The following is a 20554-nucleotide window of genomic DNA, read 5'->3' on the forward strand; positions in this document are numbered from 1 at the left end:
ATTCATTATGAAAGAGAAAAACAAATCTCCGTTTAAACCACCATTATTTAGGTTTTTTTCTGCTTCAGGCTTCCAAACTACCTGATTCACCACTCCTATGTCTTCCAGCGTAATTTTTATACAGGTGATTCCCAAGTCTAGTTCACAAACTGGGTCCCTTATTATCCTCCAAACCCATACATCTAACTTCCTGCTGGGTGTCTCCATTTGGACACGTCATAGACACAAACTCCTCTCTTTCCTCAAAATCCTGCTCTTCCTCTGTGCTCCAAATCCAAGTGAATGGAGCCCTGACTATCCAATGACCAATTGAGAAATCTCAGTATTTTCATTGATTCCTCCACCTCCTTCCTTCTCCAAAATTGTATCAATCTTGATGACTTAACTTCCTAAATTTCTCTCACAGCCATCCATTCCACCAAGTTCCCTCCACTGCTCCAGTCTGGAACACCATCTTTTGTCTATATTGTCGCCAGGGACTCCCAATAGGTCTTACTGCTTCAGTCTTGCCCTACTCGAATCTGATCTCCACACTGTGTCCAGAGTGTTACTTCTACTGTGCCTAACTCATCATATTACTTTACTTGGGATGCTCTTTCATTGGCTTTCCTTCATACGTTCCACTCCACTACTTCCTGCCTCCTTTCCTAGGTCACTCACCACCACACGTCATTAAGGTCTTAACTTAACAGAGCCAAAAAGTACAGTTGTGCAATGTACAACCTAGACAACTGTACACGGTGGTCCTGTTTAAATACTGTCTTTTCCAGCAGCCTTTGCTAACCTCCACCTCCAAACCTGGTTAAATGTCTCTTCTAAGTCTCTTTTAGTATCAGTATTAAAATTTATGTGGGATCTTCCCGGACCAGGGCACAAACCCGTGTCCCCTGCATCGGCAGGCAGACTCTCAACCACTGCGCCACCAGGGAAGCCCCAGTATTAAAATTTTTATTCTTACTTTTTTGATTATCTGTATTCCTCACAGGCTTTAAGCATATAAGGGCATATACCACATCTACCTGCTTCCTTGTAGATACTTTCTATATTTTAAAATAAATGGGTAATGCCACCGAGCAACTAAGCCAGTGCGCCACAACTACTGAGCCTGCGTGCCACAACAACTGAAGCCCGCGCACCTAGAGCCCGTGCTCCGCTATAAGAGAAGCCACCGCAATGAGAAGCTCGCACACCGTAACGAAGAGTAGTCCCTGCTCGCCACAACTAGACAAAGCCCATGCACAGCAACAAAGACCCAACGCAGCCAAAAATAAATAAATTTATAAAATAAAATAAAATAAATGGGTAAACTCCTTCCTAATGATAGATATAGTTATGTTTACACATAAAGGACGCATTAAAAGTTTTTTATTATGGAGATTTCTCATTCGGTTTGAACTTCATAAATTACTCAATTTACTATTATTCTGGAAAAATGATATTTAATGAGAGCTGTAACTTCACTGGCAACTCACACCACACTTAATATTTTCACATATGCTCCCACTGTTAATACTTTCTGAAACACGAATTCTCATTATGTCAAGATACATAAAGGATTGTTAAAGTGTATAATTCTTTGCCTTCCTGGAACGCAGAGTCTGTGAGAAGAATTCAGGAAATGTTTCAGTGTGTGACATTTCTGGATTAAAGAGAGCTATAGTTTTATCAGCTTCAAATTTCAAGGAGTTCCGAAGTGCAGGGATCAGCAATACATCAGGAAGTGATGAGGTCAGCATTGCTCAGATGTCTCAAATGTCATTTTCGTTCCCCCTGGCAACAGGGAAATTACTCTTATATCCTGGCTAACACCGCAAAAGTAGTCTTAAAAGATTACGAAACATTAAGCCTAGCAAAAGTAAAACAAATGCCAGGAGGCAGTCTCCAGTGTAAACAGTACGCCAACATTTGAAGCCACTACCACAGATGTTTGCTTCACTCTTTTTCACAGGGTCTGGGAAGGGCGTAGCTTTGAACACTTTTGGCCCCAGTGGCAGTTTTAGAAGAGAAGTTTACCTTAGCAACTACCAACAGAAAACCAAGAGATGAGCCCACAGTGAAAGGTCATGGGGTATTTGGAAAGGGAGCTACACTTTACGTAGTATTTAATAAAGAAGTACGAAAGTATAAGAAAAGGCTGCGTTACCAGATAGTGTTTGTTCTACCAAAGACCAGTTCTCAGAACACGTTTTCCACTACATGAACTGCCAAGTAGGTAAGATATTCCTTGGAAACTTGGAAGTGTCCCTCTATTTAAGATAAAGGAAATGCAGAGAGCGATGACATCAGGGGATGGGTATGCATAGGTAACTGGATTCTCTCTTCAGTTTCCCTGAGTGTACCTGGAAGGAAAAAAGTATTCTTCTTCCATGGAATATACATTGATTTATAAGGAAGTTTTCTTATTTTGACTTACAAGAGACTCTGACTCTCTATCTTACAGTTTTGCTAATAATAACCACCGAGAGCACAGCTGAATATTTTTGCTTATGCATTATGCAAGGCAATTTTGTCAAACAAAAGGAGTTATACACATTCTAGCTTCATTCAAACCAGAATAAAATAGGAGTGCCTATGAAAATTTCACCACAGTACAGGTAAATAAATAAATCTGAATTTAAACAAATATTTATACATATGTATATATATATATATGTGTGTGTGTATAGATATACACATCACTTTTATTTGCACTTCCTCATTTCAAATTCTGCATTTTACACCTATTATAAAGTATTAAAGCAAGTAGGAACAAGAATGTTCAACTTGAAATTATAGCTCTAGAGGTAAACACATTTTATTTTGTTGCCTTACAGAGAAGATACAACTTTCACTGGTGTGAGCATAATAATAGAAAGAGGAGGTTAGATGAAAGTAAACCCTGTAATATCTGTAAAATGAGTGATCTCATCTAGATTTGTGGCTTCTTTTTGTTTCTCTAACATAACTGAACACAGATGTCCACCTATTAACAGAACAAAGAAAAGTGGCTGTGACTGTCAGGTGGGCTCAAGAGTTTGATACAGTCATTTGTGGTCCAGGGCAATTTTACCTACCAACTCTGTTCCCTTCCAATCAACCTCCTTTCCAGGGGCCCTAAAACTTGTCCTCAGGACCAGGTGTGGACACCCTGGACTTAGACAGTCTTGGGTCTCCACAGCACAGCAGTCTAGTACACTACTGACCAGAGCCACTCCCCACACTGCCCACTCCAAGCTGGATTCCTGCTCCTTTCATGTCTGTTTTATCCAGTTAGCTGGGCGTTGGGTCTAGTGCACGCATTCACTCTCTACATGTCTATGTAAGTAACCACATTCACGCTGGCTGAGAGCTTCTCATTTGTCAAATAGACTCTATTGAGTTTGAGAGCCAACATGCTCTACGCTCCTTCTAAGCCAGGAGTTCTTAACCCTGGGTGCACCTTGCAATCACCCAGGGAGACCTGGGTCTGCAGTGTAGTCTAGACATCAGTCCATGTCCTGAGGAACCCCTGCATCCTGGACAAATTGGCCCGGTTGTTCACCCTACTAACAGTAGAATTTTCAGAATCTCCCCAGATGATCTAAAGTCAAGCCAGGCTTGAGAAACACTCATCTTGCCTGTCTACCTCTTCCTTTGGCCCTACCACTGCTGAATCTCAGCCAGACCATGCATTCAGGGAAGTCAGGATCTGTGTCTGTTTTACTCACCCCTTCCTTCCAACGCCTGCCACATACTAGGTGTTCAATAAATATATGCTAATTGAATTAAGCAGGACATTCTGCCACTCAACTTACGATAAATATGGTTAAAATAAAGGCAACAAGTTTAAGTCCAAAAACAATAATGAAGTCCCAGTTAAAATATTTTAGAATCCTCCTTAAACATGAAAATAAATGTATGACTATGTGCCTACAGCTTATAAGAAATCACAGCAAAGTTGGTAGAAAACAAGACAGTGGGTTTCAATAAGTTGTCTGCCATGGAGACTAGGGTTTTGATAACAATGATGCCGAGAGAAGCTGTGTTCATTCTTTACGATTTTAGAAGACTTAGTTATTCACTAAGCACCGGGGCATGTTTAATCCTCACAGCAACCCCACGATAAAGCTGGAGAGTTATTACCCTTCATTTCGTAGATCAGGAAAGCCAGGCTCGGAGAATACATGCAGCCTGGTGAGAAGCCAGGTTCAGGATCCCACTTGGATTGCCAGATTAAGCAATTAAAAATACTGATGTATGTCCCAAATATTGCGTGGGGCATACTTATGCTAAAAATTGCCTGTTTATCTGAAATTCAAACTGAACTGGACTTCCTCTATTTACTTGGCAACTCTAGGCTCCAGGCCAATTCTTTTTCTGTGAAAAGAGAATATTAGATTTGAGGGTCACTGGGGACCCTTTCAGATAAAAGGGCTGAGGCTGTGGCTCTTTTCCCCTCCCCTTCTGACCCTTCCTGAAGGTTCTGCACCTGCTGGCCTGTGACGTGTGCCTTACTCCAGCACAGCAGAGAGCCAAGCCAGGCAGGGAAAGGGGTGGCAAAGAAGGACACGAGCCATGAGTCTCAGGACTCCAGGGCCACACACTCCATGTGGTTTCAGTGTTTTTTAATTTTATTATGATTATTTTTGAATAGGTGGTACTGAATTATGCAAAACTGAAAGATATAACACAGTGAAGGTAAGCCTCTCTCTTACTCTCAATTTCTGGGACATCCTTCCACAAATACTTTATTCATATACTAATACATATATGTATATTTAAACATAGCTTTTGAGTTTTTATACAAATGTATAATAGTATGTCCTTGTAGTTGTAATTTGAATTTCTCTCATTATGAGTGAAGTTAAACAACTTTTTACATGTTTTAAAGTCATTGATTTTCCTTTTTGTGTTGTCTTTGGCCCATGTTTCTATTCAGTTTTTAGTCTTTCATTATTAATTTACAGAAATTCTTTACATAATAAGGAGATTAGCCTAATATCTGTCACTTGTTGCAACGCTCCCCAGTTTATCATTTGTCCTTTGATTTATGACTTTTTTAGCATGGAATTTAATGAGTTTTCTTTTTTCTAAATAATTTAATTTATTTATTTTGGCTGTGTTGGGTCTTCGTTGCGGTGCACAGGCTTCTCATCGCGGTGGCTTCTCTTGTTGCGGAGCACAGGCTTCAGGGCTCGTGGGCTTCAGTAGTTGTGGCATACGGGCTTCAGTAATTGTGGCTCACGAGCTCTAGAGCGCAGGCTCAGTAGTTGTGGTACATGGGCTTAGTTGCTCTGCGGCATGTGGGATCCACTCGGACCAGGGCTCAAACCTGGGTCCCCTGCATTGGCAGGTGGATTCTTAACCACTGAGCCACCAGGGAGCCCCTTAATGAGTTTTCAAAACATCTTATATTTACAGGAGCATAAGATATGTCAAGGTTAGAAAATGATCATTTTCAACAGCACACATAATTACCACCATAACTATAATAGCTACCATTTTCAGGAGGGCTAATTATGGGTCAAGCCCTAATCATTTAAATGTTTATCTCTTTAAATCATAACAGCAGACCTATGAGGAAGGCACAATTGAGTCATTGTACCAATGGTTCCTAAGATTTATTTTGGGCCTAGAGGTAGACTGAGAGAAAATTACAAAACCATGGGGGCTTTGTCTTTGGTGTCTTCCCAAGTTTTTAGTCAACCTTCATCCTTCACCGTGGCACTTCTTCATTCTTCTCTCTTCCCCCACCATCCTTACTCCCCTCCTGACACATCCTCCTGTGTACACTCTGAGGAACAGCCTGTTTATAATTCACTGCGTTTTCCTGCCAGCTCTCACCCATTCCCTACTACGGTATAAACTATACGGTAATCTCAAACTTGCAGAGCGGGAAGACAATCTTCTTGAGATGCAAAAATTCAAACATATATGAAATTAGAGCTATAATGATGAATTTATAGGATAGAGGAAGGGGAGTACTCACAGAGTCAGACAAAGTAGGAAGCTTCATGTCCTGTCTGCTCATGTGTCCAGCCCTGTTTAGACTGTGAAAAGCATCAGAAAGCCCCTCTGGAATTTGAAGCACTGTGAATTTTAGAGAAAAACCTGCCAGGAGTTGAAGTCAGAAGATATGAGGTCCTGTCCTGGTTTTACTTTTCTGTCAGCCACGAGTCCTGGAGTGATAGTGTTGTTGGTGGAAAGAGCATGGTTTTAGAATCAGGTAGTTCTTACTTAAAATAACAACTCAGCCAATAACTGCCTGACTTCAGAAAAGTTAATTAACCTCCTCTAAGCTTTAGTTCCTCAGGGGTAAAATGGGGATAAAAATATGTACCTTGAAGGATGTTTGTAAAAATTCAAAAATCTCATGCATGGGAAGTGCCTAGCATAGCAACTGGTGTAGTGTAGGTTCTCAATAAAGAGTGGTCTCAGATTTCATATTTGTCAAATCATTATTATACTACTCTAACAAAATTTTTAAAATTTTGAGGTTATGTATATCAGAGTTTTCTTAAATTGTATAATTCATGCACCATGCTTGGGGTTTTTCCACATCTGTGTACCACAGGTTCTAATGTTATATTATGTTTTTCTTTAACTGTACTCATCTTTGAAAAAATATAATACTTATTTTATCTGGTTCCTTAGCAATACTGTTCATGAAACTGGGGAGTTGCTGTGCTGGTTAATCTAGTATACATACATAAATTATATGTCAATTATACCTCAATAAAACTGGGAAAATACATAATTATCAAAATTGTAAAATATGGCCATGTGCCACCTAAAATAACCTTATAAACTACTATGGCATGCATACTCCACTTTGGAAAACACTAATTTTTATCAAAGTTAGTTGTTATTATATTTTCAACCTTTCCTTTTGGAAAGGAAACTAAGACCCAAAGAGGGTGAGAAATTTGATCAAAGTCAACCTGATAATCTATTGCAGAATTGAGACGAACCCAAGTGTCTGCATTTCCAGGTCCACATCTCCATTAATCAGTCTCCTAAAATACCTCTAGTTGAAACCTAAATTAGAATCCTGCTGTAAAACTACAGGATTAACACTGTAATATCCTAAAGCAATCTTGTTCTTCCACCACTGTTATTATTTTGTCACCTAGGAAACCTGAAAGGCAGCCTTTCCCTCCCAGAGTGTGTACACCTGAGCTGACCTAGCTATGAGCCTTGCTCAGTTCATAGCTTTGTTTGGTATGGGAACATACTCCATCCCAGCAGGTGGTGGGGTGGGGGTGGGGCTATAGACAGAGGAGAGCAGAGCAATCTGCGGTTATCAATACTACGTACTGTTTAGAGACTTTTCTGGAAGTTTTCTGACCTTGTTCCGTCCTCTCCCAACCAAACACTCTCAAATGTATCAAGCCTTCTAATGGATTATCTGGACATCTCTACCAACTGTCTCCAAACATATAGGGTACGTTTAAACTCTGTGCTTTTTTTGTTGTTGTTGTTGCGGTACGCGGGCCTCTCACTGTTGTGGCCTCTCCCGTTGCAGAGCACAGGCTCCAGACGCGCAGGCTCAGCGGCCATGGCTCACGGGCCCAGCCGCTCCGCGGCATGTGGGATCTTCCCAGACCGGGGCACGAACCCGTGTCCCCTGCGTCGGCAGGTGGACTCTCAACCACTGCGCCACCAGGGAAGGCCCTGTGCTTTTTTTAAAAAAAATCAAGAAATCCCTGTATGTTCTCCAACTGTGTAATAAATAAAGAGTTCATAATAGAGGTGGGTCTGGGGTCCTACAGAAGTAGCAACTGTGCAGGCAGCTAGCTCTGTGGCGAGCCCTCTCACCTCTGTTCCTAAGTATCAGTCTGAAAAGCCACCTAAGAGTTGAGGGTGTTTCAGTAGATCCATGTTGTTTTTACCTTCCCAGCATCCATTCCCTCCTAGTTCTGATTAACAGCAACCTGTTTCTTCCCTGAGAAACCAGCCCTTCCTTATCTTCAACCTAAATGGTTCGATTGCGACTGACTTCAACCTCCCGTTGCAGGGGTGGCCACTTGACCCAGGCTTGACCAATCAGATCATTTAAACCCTTTTGGCCACAGAGGTTGGTTCAGGAATGAGCACATAGACCAACTCAGGTAAATGAGGCTCAATCATGAGAATTCTGAAGAAGTTAGGAGAAACTTCCTTTTCACAGGAACTATCAGTTATAAGAACATTGGATGCCTCCACCTGCTGGAGTCCATGATGAAAGGCCCCTTGGAAATGAAGCTAGCACAACAGAAGCCAGAACCAAGAGCTATAAAGAGACAAAGATTGAAACGGATGGAATTTTTAAGCTTCTAGTTGCACCTGAAGTCAGATATCCCTGAACTTCTAATTTATGTTAGGTGACAAAGTCCTTTAATTGAAGCTAGTTTAAATTAGAGTAGTTTTTGGTTGAGGACAAAAAAGCCCTATCAATACAGAATCCAGAGTTAGTGCATGATGTATGGTTTCAACCATGAGGCACCAGGGAATGGGAAGGGAGGAGGCAGAGGATGTGAAGTGGGCAGCAGAAGGTGGTCAGGAGACGAGTCTTTTGTCTCAGCTTTACTCCTTCTTAGCTATGTGGCCTCGAACTGTGAGTTCATCTCTCCAAGCCTGAGTGTACCCATCTATAAAGTAAAGGAACTGAACAATCAGTAGTCCTCAGACAGAGCTTTGTGGAGCCCTGTAGTGTCTCAAGCGATGGGAGGGTAATGGGGACCCAAGTTCCCAGACTTTCCTTCGTGGAACTCAATCTCCTTTTATCTATATTATTCACCAGGATCTCTAATAAGGTTTTATTGGAAGAGTGGGCTCTACTGCTACAACGGATTATTTGACCATTCCAGTTCTATTTATATTGAAGTCTAAAATGAGTCAAGGCTTGGGACTTCCAGTGGTAAAAATCTGCCTTACAATGCAGGGGACGTGGGTTCATTCCCTGGTCAGGGAACTAAGATCCCACATGCCGGGGGTCAACTAAGCCTGTGCACCACAACTACTGAGCTCATGGGCCTCAACTAGAGAGCCTGTGTGCCACAAACTACAGAGCCCATGCACTCTGGAACCTGTGCACCACAACTACAGAGCCCACGCGCCCCGGAGCCTGCACACCACAACTAGAGAGAAGCCCAGGCGCCGCAACGAAAGATCTGCATGCCTCAACGAAGATCCCACGTGCCACAACTAAGACATGATGCAGCCAAAAATAACTAAAAATAAATAAATAAATAAAATGAGTCAAGGCTAATCTGGGATGTGGTCCCTCTATGCTAAGAGTTGGTCAGAAGCCAAGGTCAAGAGCTCAGTCCCTGGAAGGCTTATTAGCTTCATACAGACATAAAAAATTGTTAAGGGCAATGATCTGTACCTCTAATCTTGAGAACTATCTTAGAGATGTGGGTCATTGGTCACACAGGGACTGGGAAAAGGAATGGACATAGTTCCATGCAGTCATTAGCCTTGCCATAAATGCCAATACAAACACCACTGGTAATACTCAAGGCAGACAATCTCTTCATAGCTAGAAAACAGAGGCTGTTGTGCTTGGAGGTTTGTTTGTTTTTCTTTCTCAAGACAGTGCAATCATTGCAGAAGAAGCTGAAAACAGCAGAGTACTTGCTACACAATCAATTGCACAACACCTGATGTGTATCCACAGTGCTATAAGTTAATATTTGCTTTTTCTTATAGAGACAACGTACACATGTAGAGGAAATCAAATGAGACAATTTTTATGAAAGTACGTAAAAGCACTTTTATGGGAACATAAATTACTAATCTTACATTAAAAATATATTAACTTCTAGGCAAATTTGACACTGTATATAAATTTGGAGTGTTCCAAATATTTTTAAAATGTATCTTAAAAATACATTTTAGCACCAATTGCCAGAATGGGTTGTCTACTACTATAGTCAAAACAATTCTCTTTGTTCTATTTCACATAATTGCCAATGTGACTAGAGTCTGTATGACAAATATATGTTCCTAGAATAATGTTGATCTTGCCCACAGTAGCTGAATATTGAATTTACTCTAGCAAACATGCTGAAAGACAATAAATTAAGAATGAAAATTATTTCTCAGTGTGTCCTTCTAGTCTGTATACCTAGAAGTTTTCTCATTAGAGAGCTTTTTGTCAACCATATATATCAATAACTTAGGCAATTTATATTAATACAAAAATAAAATCATATATAACTTTAGGTGTACTTTCTCTTATTGATTAACTTCTGATTTATATTACTGTGCTTACATGTGTTATAGATACAGAAGGCCCAGATGGGCAACAGGGTGAGAGAGGACAAGAGTTAAGTCAGACTAGGCAGAGTCAAGACAAGACGCAGGCAAAGGGTTAGTTGAGGGCGAGCTATGAATGTGTCACAACACATCTCAGGATTTGGAAGCAAGTAGTGGTCAGGAAGGATCCAAATTGAGAAAGACAGATTGTTTCAGGATTAGACAAATGCAGAAGGGTGAGGCTTAAGAGAGGCAGAAATATATGACAATACTGGGACAAAATATTCAGATCTACCAGAAGACAAGGAGTTTCAGACAGCACCTTGGATAGCTCCCTGGGCAAGAGGTGCTCTGACAAAGCTAAGACCCTAAGAAATGAAGGATCTCATCTTCTACGGCCCAGAATTCCCAACTGGTACCATCCCTGATGGAATGAACTTGGTCCCTGGAGGCTTAGGGAACCAATTGCAACACTCTACTGGAAGGTTTGACTTAAAGCTCTAGGGATGATGTCTACAGCCTGTGGTAATAGCCTCTTTGGTGATGGGCCAGGAAGGCTGGAGGGGTGGGGAGTGGATGAGGTTGTGACAGGAAATATTGTCCTCTCAAAGTTCATATAATTTTTTTTTCAAGAGTCTATCCCACTTAATTTGGGAACAGAAGTTCATCCCAGGACCAACGTTGCTGTGAACAACAAGGGGCCCTGTGGTGCAGTTTTAATGTGTTAATGTTCACCTTTGACTTCATATTGGCTCTTCTGGGCACCTACACTTGTAGATTAGAGGAAATGGGATATAGTATTTATTAGATGTTAGAAAGTCTTATATTAAAACAAGTTTAATTTTTCCCATTACTACAACTTCACTGATAGTTCATAATAATAACAATCCCTGGGTGTGACCTTTATGCAGGCAACTGTTAGACTTTATTGCCCTCTGACCAAGTACTATTAATAGTGTAGAAAAGTTTGCTTCAGTTGACTCCTCAGTAGTAGAGCCCAAAGTCTCTTGGGTTCAAGGACAAGCAGTGTCATTTATCTCAAAGTTCTTTGGCTGTATTCGCCTTATTGAGTCAGTGGATCATAACAATAATTGGGAAACCAAACTCATTCCAAATGGCTTATTCACTAAATGAAAACATGACATTTAGATTATTAATTAAGTGGATAGGAAATTTTTATAGATTAACCTAGGAAATGAATCAGGCAGAAGGAAGAAAAAATAAAAAAACAAGTTGCAAGTGGAATAATAGTTGGGCATGGGGTGGGGTGGTAACAGAGAAGAGAATGACTGGTGATACCTATCCAGTGTGTGATTGTGACTATGTGGGGCCCAAGACATCATGATGTGGTGCCAGCTCTGAGCTCAACAATACTTATTGAGCATCTACTCTGTACCAGGCACTGTTCTAAGGTCCTGGAGATATAGCTATAAACAAAATAGATGCTCATGGCATTATTTACTCCTCCCTGGTGAGCTTAAGTCAGGTCACCTTGAGTGAGAGCTGAGTGGCAACTCTTCAAAGACTATAGCCAAGATACAACATAAGGAGGTGGCAAAATAAGAGGTGGAGATGTCAGATCTGGCAGTGGGGGATGTGAGAGACCTGGATAAGAAATTTGGGAGTTGTAAGTCCCTCACAAAAACCAGCCCCACATTATGTAAGTTGAGAGTGTGCAGAAGAAGGGAAGTGGGTTCTAGTTGGTATTTTGAAGCCCAAGAGGACTTGACATATTAAAGGAGATATTGGTAATATCTAGTTGGGTTTCTTTGTATGGTTTCTTGGAGATCACAAAATATTAACATTAGAAAAGACTTGAGATGTCATTGAGTCCAACCCCCTCTGTGAACTCTTCTTAAGTCTCTCAGCTAATTAGTGTTAAAGCCAGAACATGCTCATCTTTACTGCAATGGAAGCAAGATGTTTCTCTGTATGATTTTTACATTTTAATTGTGTCTGGCTAAAGAATCTTCTCACTAACAATAAGTAACAGAATCCACATTAATAAATGTAAACTTGAGGGACTACAAGGCAGTTGTCTCTGTTGCTTCCTCAGGTCCCTGAGAGACTGGGCTTTGGCTTGTGATGAGGGGTATAAGAAAGAAGAAATCATGGGTAACGAGGAGAAGAGGAATGAAGCCAAGGGAATGGAATGCAAGGCTTGACCTGGAGCTGGCTGGCTTCCCTCATTGAGAAAGATCATCCTTGTCTTCAGTTACAACTCCCTCTGGCCTGGTGATTGTTACTACTCTTTAACAGAAGAGATTGTCATAAGTGATCCATCAGACAGGACTTGCTTTGGCTTAGAAGACATATTATGTATATCCATGCAGAAAAATTGTCACTGGACTCGGAGTCCTTCACTGCTTTGATTATAGAACAAACAATACTTAAAATCAAAAACTGAAATGTGCTCTATTTTCCAAAAATTCAGTCCAAAACAAATATAACTTTGTGAAACTAAAATTGGAGAATCCCTTAGATATACGCTTTTTTTTTTTTTTTTTTTTTTTGCAGTACGCGGGCCTCTCACTATTGTGGCCTCTCCCGTTGTGGAGCACAGGCTCCGGACGCGCAGGCTCAGCGGCCATGGCTCACGGGCCCAGCCGCTTGGCGACATGTGGGATCCTCCCGGACCGGGGCACGAACCCGTGTCCCCTGCATTGGCAGGCGGACTCTCAACCACTGTGCCACCAGGGAAGCCCAGATATACGCTTTTAAATGAACATATTAGACTAGATTCTTTACTGCTAAACCAATGGTGCAACATGAGTATAGAGAGGTGAGGACAATAACAAACAAACCACCCATTCATATCTGAAACTGTTCTCATTCTTGGGAAAAGACAATCACAGCCACTGCTCACTTCCATGGTTTTCAAAACTTGGTCACACTGGCTATTCTGGACGCTGATTTTACTCACAAAATAAAATGCCCTATGTTTCCTTTCTGTTAATTCAATCCTTGGTGGGAGATGCTAGGGCGTAAAAAAAAAAAAAAAAAACCCATGTTTTGAAATTTCGCGATGATAATGTCTCCTAGAATATTCCTATGGTAGTTAAAAATATATATACATATATATATATTTTAATATTTTCAACATTCCTCTGGTGCAGAAGGGTTGGCATTTATTAGAAAGTTCCGATTTGCAGGTGGTGCTGTATTAAGTGCCAAGAGTAAGCCAGGTAGAGGAAATTGCTTCTTAAGCTTGCAGGTCTGAAAGAGGGAATTGCCTCTCTTCAAAGAAAAGTAACTTCCATGATTGGCACTGTTTTCTAAACAGGAATCATGCCAAAGACAGACCCAAATCTGGACTAGGTCACTTGTAGCAGGCTCTTTAGATGTAAGGCTGCAAGAACTCTTGACTTGCCTTTTAAAGGGAAGCCCAGCCACATCTTTGAATTCTTGGATTAAAAGACGAAGGATTTACATATACAGAAAAAAGTATACCCCAATATTTTTGCAGAGATTAAAAGAAAACACTCCAAATCAGAAATAATTGAGGCAAAATCATAAAAAACTAGTGACATTAGATGAGAGAACATACTTTTCACCAACTTTTCTAATAGGTGGATAACAGACTTTCATGGGGAAATTACAGTAGACTGAAGCTAGGCTTTTCAAGACAGCTAGTTTTAGAATTTTTTTACCTAATGAATATTGCATTCCGGAACAAGTAATAACTATAATTCACAGAGCTTTCTGAAGTTTACATAGAGCTTCTACCCACACTCTTTTATTTGAGTTTTGCAATAATCATTTGAAGTTGCTGTCATTACTCCATGTTCTTTATATCTTAACACTTCATGGTCTGTATCAAGAAGCAAGATGGAAAGTACTATTTATCCTTCTCTTGGCATTTTCCCCTGCTTGTTAGGCTTAAGCCACACCCAACTCATGGGTCTCGCCAGAACTGGGATAGCCTGGAATGTCCAGGCAGGATATCTTTTATTTTGCCTAGAAATGAGGTCATCACAAGTGAGAACATCCAGAACAGGCACAGTAGGACAGAGGCAAGTATTAGGTAAATCAATTTTATTTGGTCAGCTTACTTAGATATTCCTGGGAGGAAGTTCTGGCCGACTACAAAGACTTCCAAAATAAAGATGATATTTTGAAGCTTGTTAGTGGACTGGGTCTTGGGCTGGCTCATACAATGAATTATAGGACCTCCAGAGTGCTGAATCTATCCACAAGCTTCGACAGCATTTGAGAGACTGGCTAACGTTTTGGAGGCCACCAAGAAACTCAGGAAGACTGAGGACTAGGGAGGAAGTTTCGTTGTTCTTGAAGGGTTTTTGAATTGTTCCCCAATTATATTTTTCTTGATGGATCTGTGGAAATATGTAGTATGTATACACATACACAAAAATCAGACTACAGACCAACTCACAGTATGAAAAATTAGAGTTTTGTTTCTATTGTTCTGAATATTCTTTGATGCATGGAAACCTGGCAGAACAAACTATAAAAACAAGGTACAACAAACTCATTCCATGCAACGGGCAGGAGAGGACGGTCCCTCCCAGTTCATCAATCACAATGACGCATAAAAGCCCCAGTCAGCTTCTCCACTCACTGACCTGGCCATTCCCTCCCTGCCCCCATTCCACCAGAAAGGTTCTTGTGGCTTTCCATTGCTCTCAGGCCCAAGATAAACATCCTCAAGATCTGATTTAGCACCAATCACTAGAGCAAATGGAATTACCTCACTTTCCTGGTCTCCTCCTAATCTCAAATTGAATCTTATGCCTGGGCTGTCCTTTCCCCACTGTCTCACCGAGCCCTCTTCTCTGCATCAGACAAACATCCAAGAGTCCCTCTTCAGCAAGACTTTTTTTTTTAATGGTCCATTTAGCTCAAAAGACATTTACTGAGTACCTACTTTAAGCCACACATAATACAAAAATATATAAAGAGCCTACCTCAGTGAGCTAACAGCCTAGTACAGAAGTACTATGTTAAAAAATATTCTCAGTCCTTGTGTGCAACGTAAATGCTCAAGGGAATTTTTAAAAATTAGGTGTTTCCACACTATTTTTCACAAAATAAAAACTAGACCTGTCTTGCAATTAAAACCTTCCTGACCATTTAAAAATTTTGCAATATTTTCCGTTCCTTGACATTCAGTTTGCATTTGGCCACAAGACATGGTTTAGGAAGAGCTGTTGGCTGCCAAGTCACACAGATTGGCAATGACACACGGAAACCTAGGAAACAGACCTTGTAAACAAGCAATACTCCCAAATGCTCACGCAACCAACCAACTATCCCTGCAAGCTCTATCACTGTAGAGCAAGGCACTTTTCTCTTCCTTTTTTCTTAATAAGGGGCCTTAAGATTAAAAAATACATATTTTTAAAAAAAATCACCGGGCATGTGAAGGACAGAAAACCTAATTAAGAGGAGATTAAAACAAACTGAAGGTCAAAATGAAGTACATGAAAAAAATCATAAAGCCAAGGTAACAACCTTTGCTTTTGTCCTTATCACTTAAGAACAGAGGAAACACTACAGTGGCCAGCACTGGGGAAATGATTAAATAGATTATGGACCGTATTATAGACTACTAGGGAATTACTAAAAAGAATGAGGTATCTCTGTATTGACTTGGAGATATATTATATGTATAAGTACTGTATATGTAAATATATGTAAATGTAAATATATATGTAAGTATATGTAAAATATATATATATTTGTGTGTGTATATAGCCATAGCATATGAAAGGCATATTTGTGCTTTTATAAACTATAAAAATAAGAATTTCTATTTCTACACACATAGAGGGATTGTGAAAAGTTACCTGCAATGCTCTACGTTAACATTCGTTACCTCAAGAAGACTTAGTCATTTATACACTTCTGTATTATTTGAATTGTTCTGATCACTTAAAGCAAAAACAGGAGACTGGGAAAATATTCTATTTTCTACAAAATGCGTGATCAATTTTAAATGTTTCAACATATACAAAGTAAATCAGGGTAATATTTAGCAATAGCACTTGTAATTGCATAACATCTAACCACCAAGGAGCTCTGTTTGCAGATAAACGTTCATTGGTTTTAATCTACTGCAGCTGCACACGTTCCCACTCAGCCAGATAAAGAGCAGGTGTGTTTTGCTTGCGTTGGGGAAGGCTGAAGGCACACCTGGCCAAGACTTCCTCAAGGTCGCGCCGTGGGCTGTGGATCAAAGGGAGGGCCTCTAATCTCATCCAAGAGACCATTCACATGTCCATGCTGGGGCTCTGGTTTGTAAAGGGTGGATATATTATGACATCTGAGAATAAAAAAGTAGCCATTTTCCTGCCAAAAATCCAAAAGTGGCCATTAAACGTGCAGTTTAGGATCAATTAGTCAAGTGCTCACAAATAACATGCAGAGGTTGACCAGAGAACAAAACCTCTTGGCTTTGATTCATAACCCCCATCGGACCACCCACACTGTATGCTCAAGGACCATATGTGCTCATTAACAGAACAATAAGATCTGAAATTCTAGGCCTGTTTATATTCGCGGCACTCTGCTGGGTGTCTTGCTCAGTAGGAGATGAGAGTAGTTAATGTCATTACAGCAGCTTGTAAGTGTTATAAATTTGTTCCTTGAATAAGCCCTTTGGAGAGCTTCTATGTCCTAATGTCACAAAAACATCTTAGACTATTATGTAAAACTCATGAATCTATGCCAAGAGGATTCAACTCTTTCAGGAGTTCTAACAACTACAGTAGTTACCGGTCTATGGCATTTTAGGGCTTCCCCTTAGGGGGTCAAGTAAAGCATGTTATTACCAATGGGCATGCATCAGAAGCCAAGAGATGGTGGCCCAACACTAGGCCTTGACCACAAAGCACACAGGCTAAGTGGAGGCTGGAGTGAAGACTAGTTCTGGAGGATGGCTCCCTCTGTGCTAACGCTGGAGGTCTTGGGCCTTCCAGATGGACAGTCTTAGGAGTACAGGTCAGCAGGAGCTGAGGATCTGAAGCAGGCTGGGCTTGCTCTGGGCCATCGAACCTCCCCACTTCCTAAGGAGATAGAATTCCTAAGGAAAAAATGACTAGACCTATATCTTAAAAATTCTGGAGCCTAGGCCTAGAGATGTAAGTGTGTGAGGGTTGGAGATGAGGACTTTTGTTGGCAGGACCTGGTGGGTTACATGATGGGAGGCTCGACTATGCATTGTCTCTTAATCAGCAGCATAAAAAAAAAAATTAGGTACCAGGTGATTTGGAAAATACCACTGAATGGACTACGATAAAACATGAATACTCTGAAGGGAGAAACTGGAGGTAGGAGAGAGTGATCAGATTGACTTAGGGTTCGTAAAATACACAAGATTGAATGATGTTTGCTTTTGCAAAGCCACCTTGGATATCTACACTACACACAAGACTGTTTTATAACAATAAATTAGCCCCTAATTGTTATAACCACACACACTGTGTGCTACAGCAATTAGTTTTTTTCTATTTTCTGGTAAAAATTATAAGCAGGAATTGGTGGGCTTGGGTTTTATGTAAGTCAAGGCAAGTCCCTGATATTAATGAATTGATTGACTTTAAAGGAATACACATACACAAGAGAGGTGTTCTCACTGGTGAATATCAGGTGCAGTGTTGTGATTTCACACCTCTATTGTTTGAGCAGCGCTTTCATACCCATCTGCCCCTCCAGGGACTGAATCCCTGGTTTGATTCTTGCAAATGGACAAACACAATCAAAGAACAGCTTGGCATTGACATCTCTGGCTCACGGAACCCAATAAGGAAGTTGGGATGGCCCACCCCTCTCAGAACGTCCAAAAGGGGGAGGCAAGGGTCAGTTATATCTATTCTATAAGATGGACAATGAATGCACACAGCACTAATATGACATTACCATCATCTTAATTTGCCATAAAGGAAGAGTTCAGAAATCATAATTCCTGACTCCTCTTCCAAGCTCTGGGAGCTACGCTATCCAAATGGTAGCTGCTAGCCATTTAAATGTGACTATTTAAATTTAAAGTAGTTGAGGGCTTCCCTGGTGGCACAGTGGTTGAGAGTCTGCCTGCCGATGCAGGGGACGTGGGTTCGTGCCCCAGTCCGGGAAGATCCCACAAGCCACGGAGCAGCTGGGCCCATGAGCCATGGCCGCTGAGCCTGCGCGTCCGGAGCCTGTGCTCTGCAACGGGAGAGGCCACAGCAGTGAGATGCCCGCATACCACAATAAATAAATAAATAAATAAAAATAAATTTAAAGTAGTTGAAATGAAATACAATTAAAAATTTGGTTCCTCAGTTATACTAGCTACATATCAACTGTTCAATGACCAGTGGCTATTGGACAGAACAGGTTCACAATATTCTCATCATCACAGAAGGTTCTACTGGACTTGGCTGGTTCAGATTAACCTTGGATATAACTTTGGGCCTTTGTGATGAGAATCATCTACCAATTAGAGCAATTAAAGTGCCAAGGTGAAGCCTGAGGGGATGGTGAAGGAGAGCTTTACCTCTACTGTCCATCGGCTACCCCTTCACTCCTTGACACGGTCAATTTATACTTCTTTGATCTTACATAAATGACCATGAAAATGTAGCTTCAAGCTCTCCCCACCCCACATTCTGGAACCACTACTGGTCATGACAGAACTCAGAATAAATTAATTCAGGCCCCAAACACAGGAAGCAACAGAATTTTTATTATGCTAATGGATCATGTACTATTTATCTACTTCTTGTTGCCAGAGTGTTTTTTAACCCTTATTTTTTAAATAAAGAAAAAAAAATTGACTTGTTATTTGGGTTTCTCTAACTCATGAAGAATTCCAAGTTCTGCCTTCTTGGGGTTTCACGGCCATATATGACGATCTCCAAGGGAACACTGTGCTGCTTTTGCTCTAATAAACTGCTCTACTAGCTCTGAGATTTGACACCTAATTTAATGGGAAAAACTGAGAGGACTATTTTTAGAGAACAATCTGTTATTGAAACTCCCTCATATTTCCAGTCAAGAGTGTAAGCATTCTCTTAGGTACAAAAGAAAACACCCTACCAGGAGAGAGCAATCCAAATTCAAGAGGAGATAGGCATCATACAGAGCTAGAAGAAGAGGACCAATCATCCAAACCACTTAAAAAATAAATACATAAAGTTTGTTCCCCCCAGATCCAGTCCAGGTCTGAGGCAGCAGCCTTTCCAATGGGAAATGATGAAAAAGTTTGTGCAGTCTTGGAATCATTCTACACTCAAGAGCTAGGTTTACTGTTTCCAAGAGATGTAATAGAATGATTTCCTTTGTCGTGGAACTGATGAATAGGACCCACCTTGCCTAGGGCAGAGAGGCCCTAAGTACCTCCATTAATTCTAAAGACAGCTGTCAGGGAGCCTTCAGCAACCTAGGGCTTACTAAGAGGGGCCACAGCTGACTCTACTGCCCGCACCTGCCGTGCCAGCCCTGAGATCAGAGTTCATAAAGAGAGAATCGTTTGCGGGAGGTGATTCTCTGGCCTGGCTGTACTATGCACACTATGGGCACTGTGTTTTCTTCACCTCTCAAGATGTCCTAGAGCTTTCCCTACCTCAGAACTTAGCGTTCTTCCTCATTCTGTGCCAGTGTGTGGAGCGACTTGGCCAGCTCTCCGCTGCTGGATGCCTGGGCTGCTTCCAATATTTTGCTATGATGAACTATGCCGCCATGAACAATCTTGTACCTCTGCCATTTCATACATGTGTAGGTCTATTTGTAGGATAAATGTCAGGAAGTGGGACTGCTATATCACAGGGCCAAAGCATCTGGAGTCTCGGTAGATATTGCCAAATTCCCTTTCACTGGGTTGTCACCTTTTGCTTTCCTGACGCAATGTATTAATACGAATATCCCGTTCCTCACAAATTCCCAGACAACACTCATCTCGGGAAGTTTACTGTAAACATAAACTTTCGAGCAACATTTCTTAAAGTTCCTAAGAATCACCTGGAGGAATTTGTTTAAAACGAAGATTCTTGTGATCTATCCTGAGATATTCTGATTCAGTAGCCTGGATTAGAGCCCAGGAAGCCACATTTTAAACAAGCACTGTAGCAATTCTGGTACAGGTGATCCCATGACCTAACTTTTTATAAGATCTTCACTGTCTTAGTAAACTGGAGCATCCCTGTTGAGCCACAGAGGGTGGTTTTTGCTGGCTAAACTGCAAGGGCAGTGCCACACAGGGATCCTGGACTTAAAATCCAAACTGCCCAAGTTTGAATCCTGGCTCCATCACTTGCTAGACACGTGTTCTGGGGCAAGTGATTTCATATCTGGGTGCTGCTGTTTTAACTGTAAACTGGGGCTAATAGTACTATTGCCTTCAAGATTAAATGAGCTA

General features: G+C 41.0%; 1 protein-coding gene across 3 annotated transcripts in view; it reads right to left on the minus strand.

Annotated features, from left to right (window-relative positions):
* The window catches only part of MAMDC2 (MAM domain containing 2), a 181379-nt gene that overhangs the window by 102742 nt on the left and 58083 nt on the right, over positions 1-20554 (minus strand). The gene's annotated exons all lie outside the window — the stretch shown is intronic.

Source organism: Globicephala melas, chromosome 6 (genome assembly GCF_963455315.2).
Source record: "Globicephala melas chromosome 6, mGloMel1.2, whole genome shotgun sequence".
Classification (NCBI taxonomy): domain Eukaryota; kingdom Metazoa; phylum Chordata; class Mammalia; order Artiodactyla; family Delphinidae; genus Globicephala; species Globicephala melas.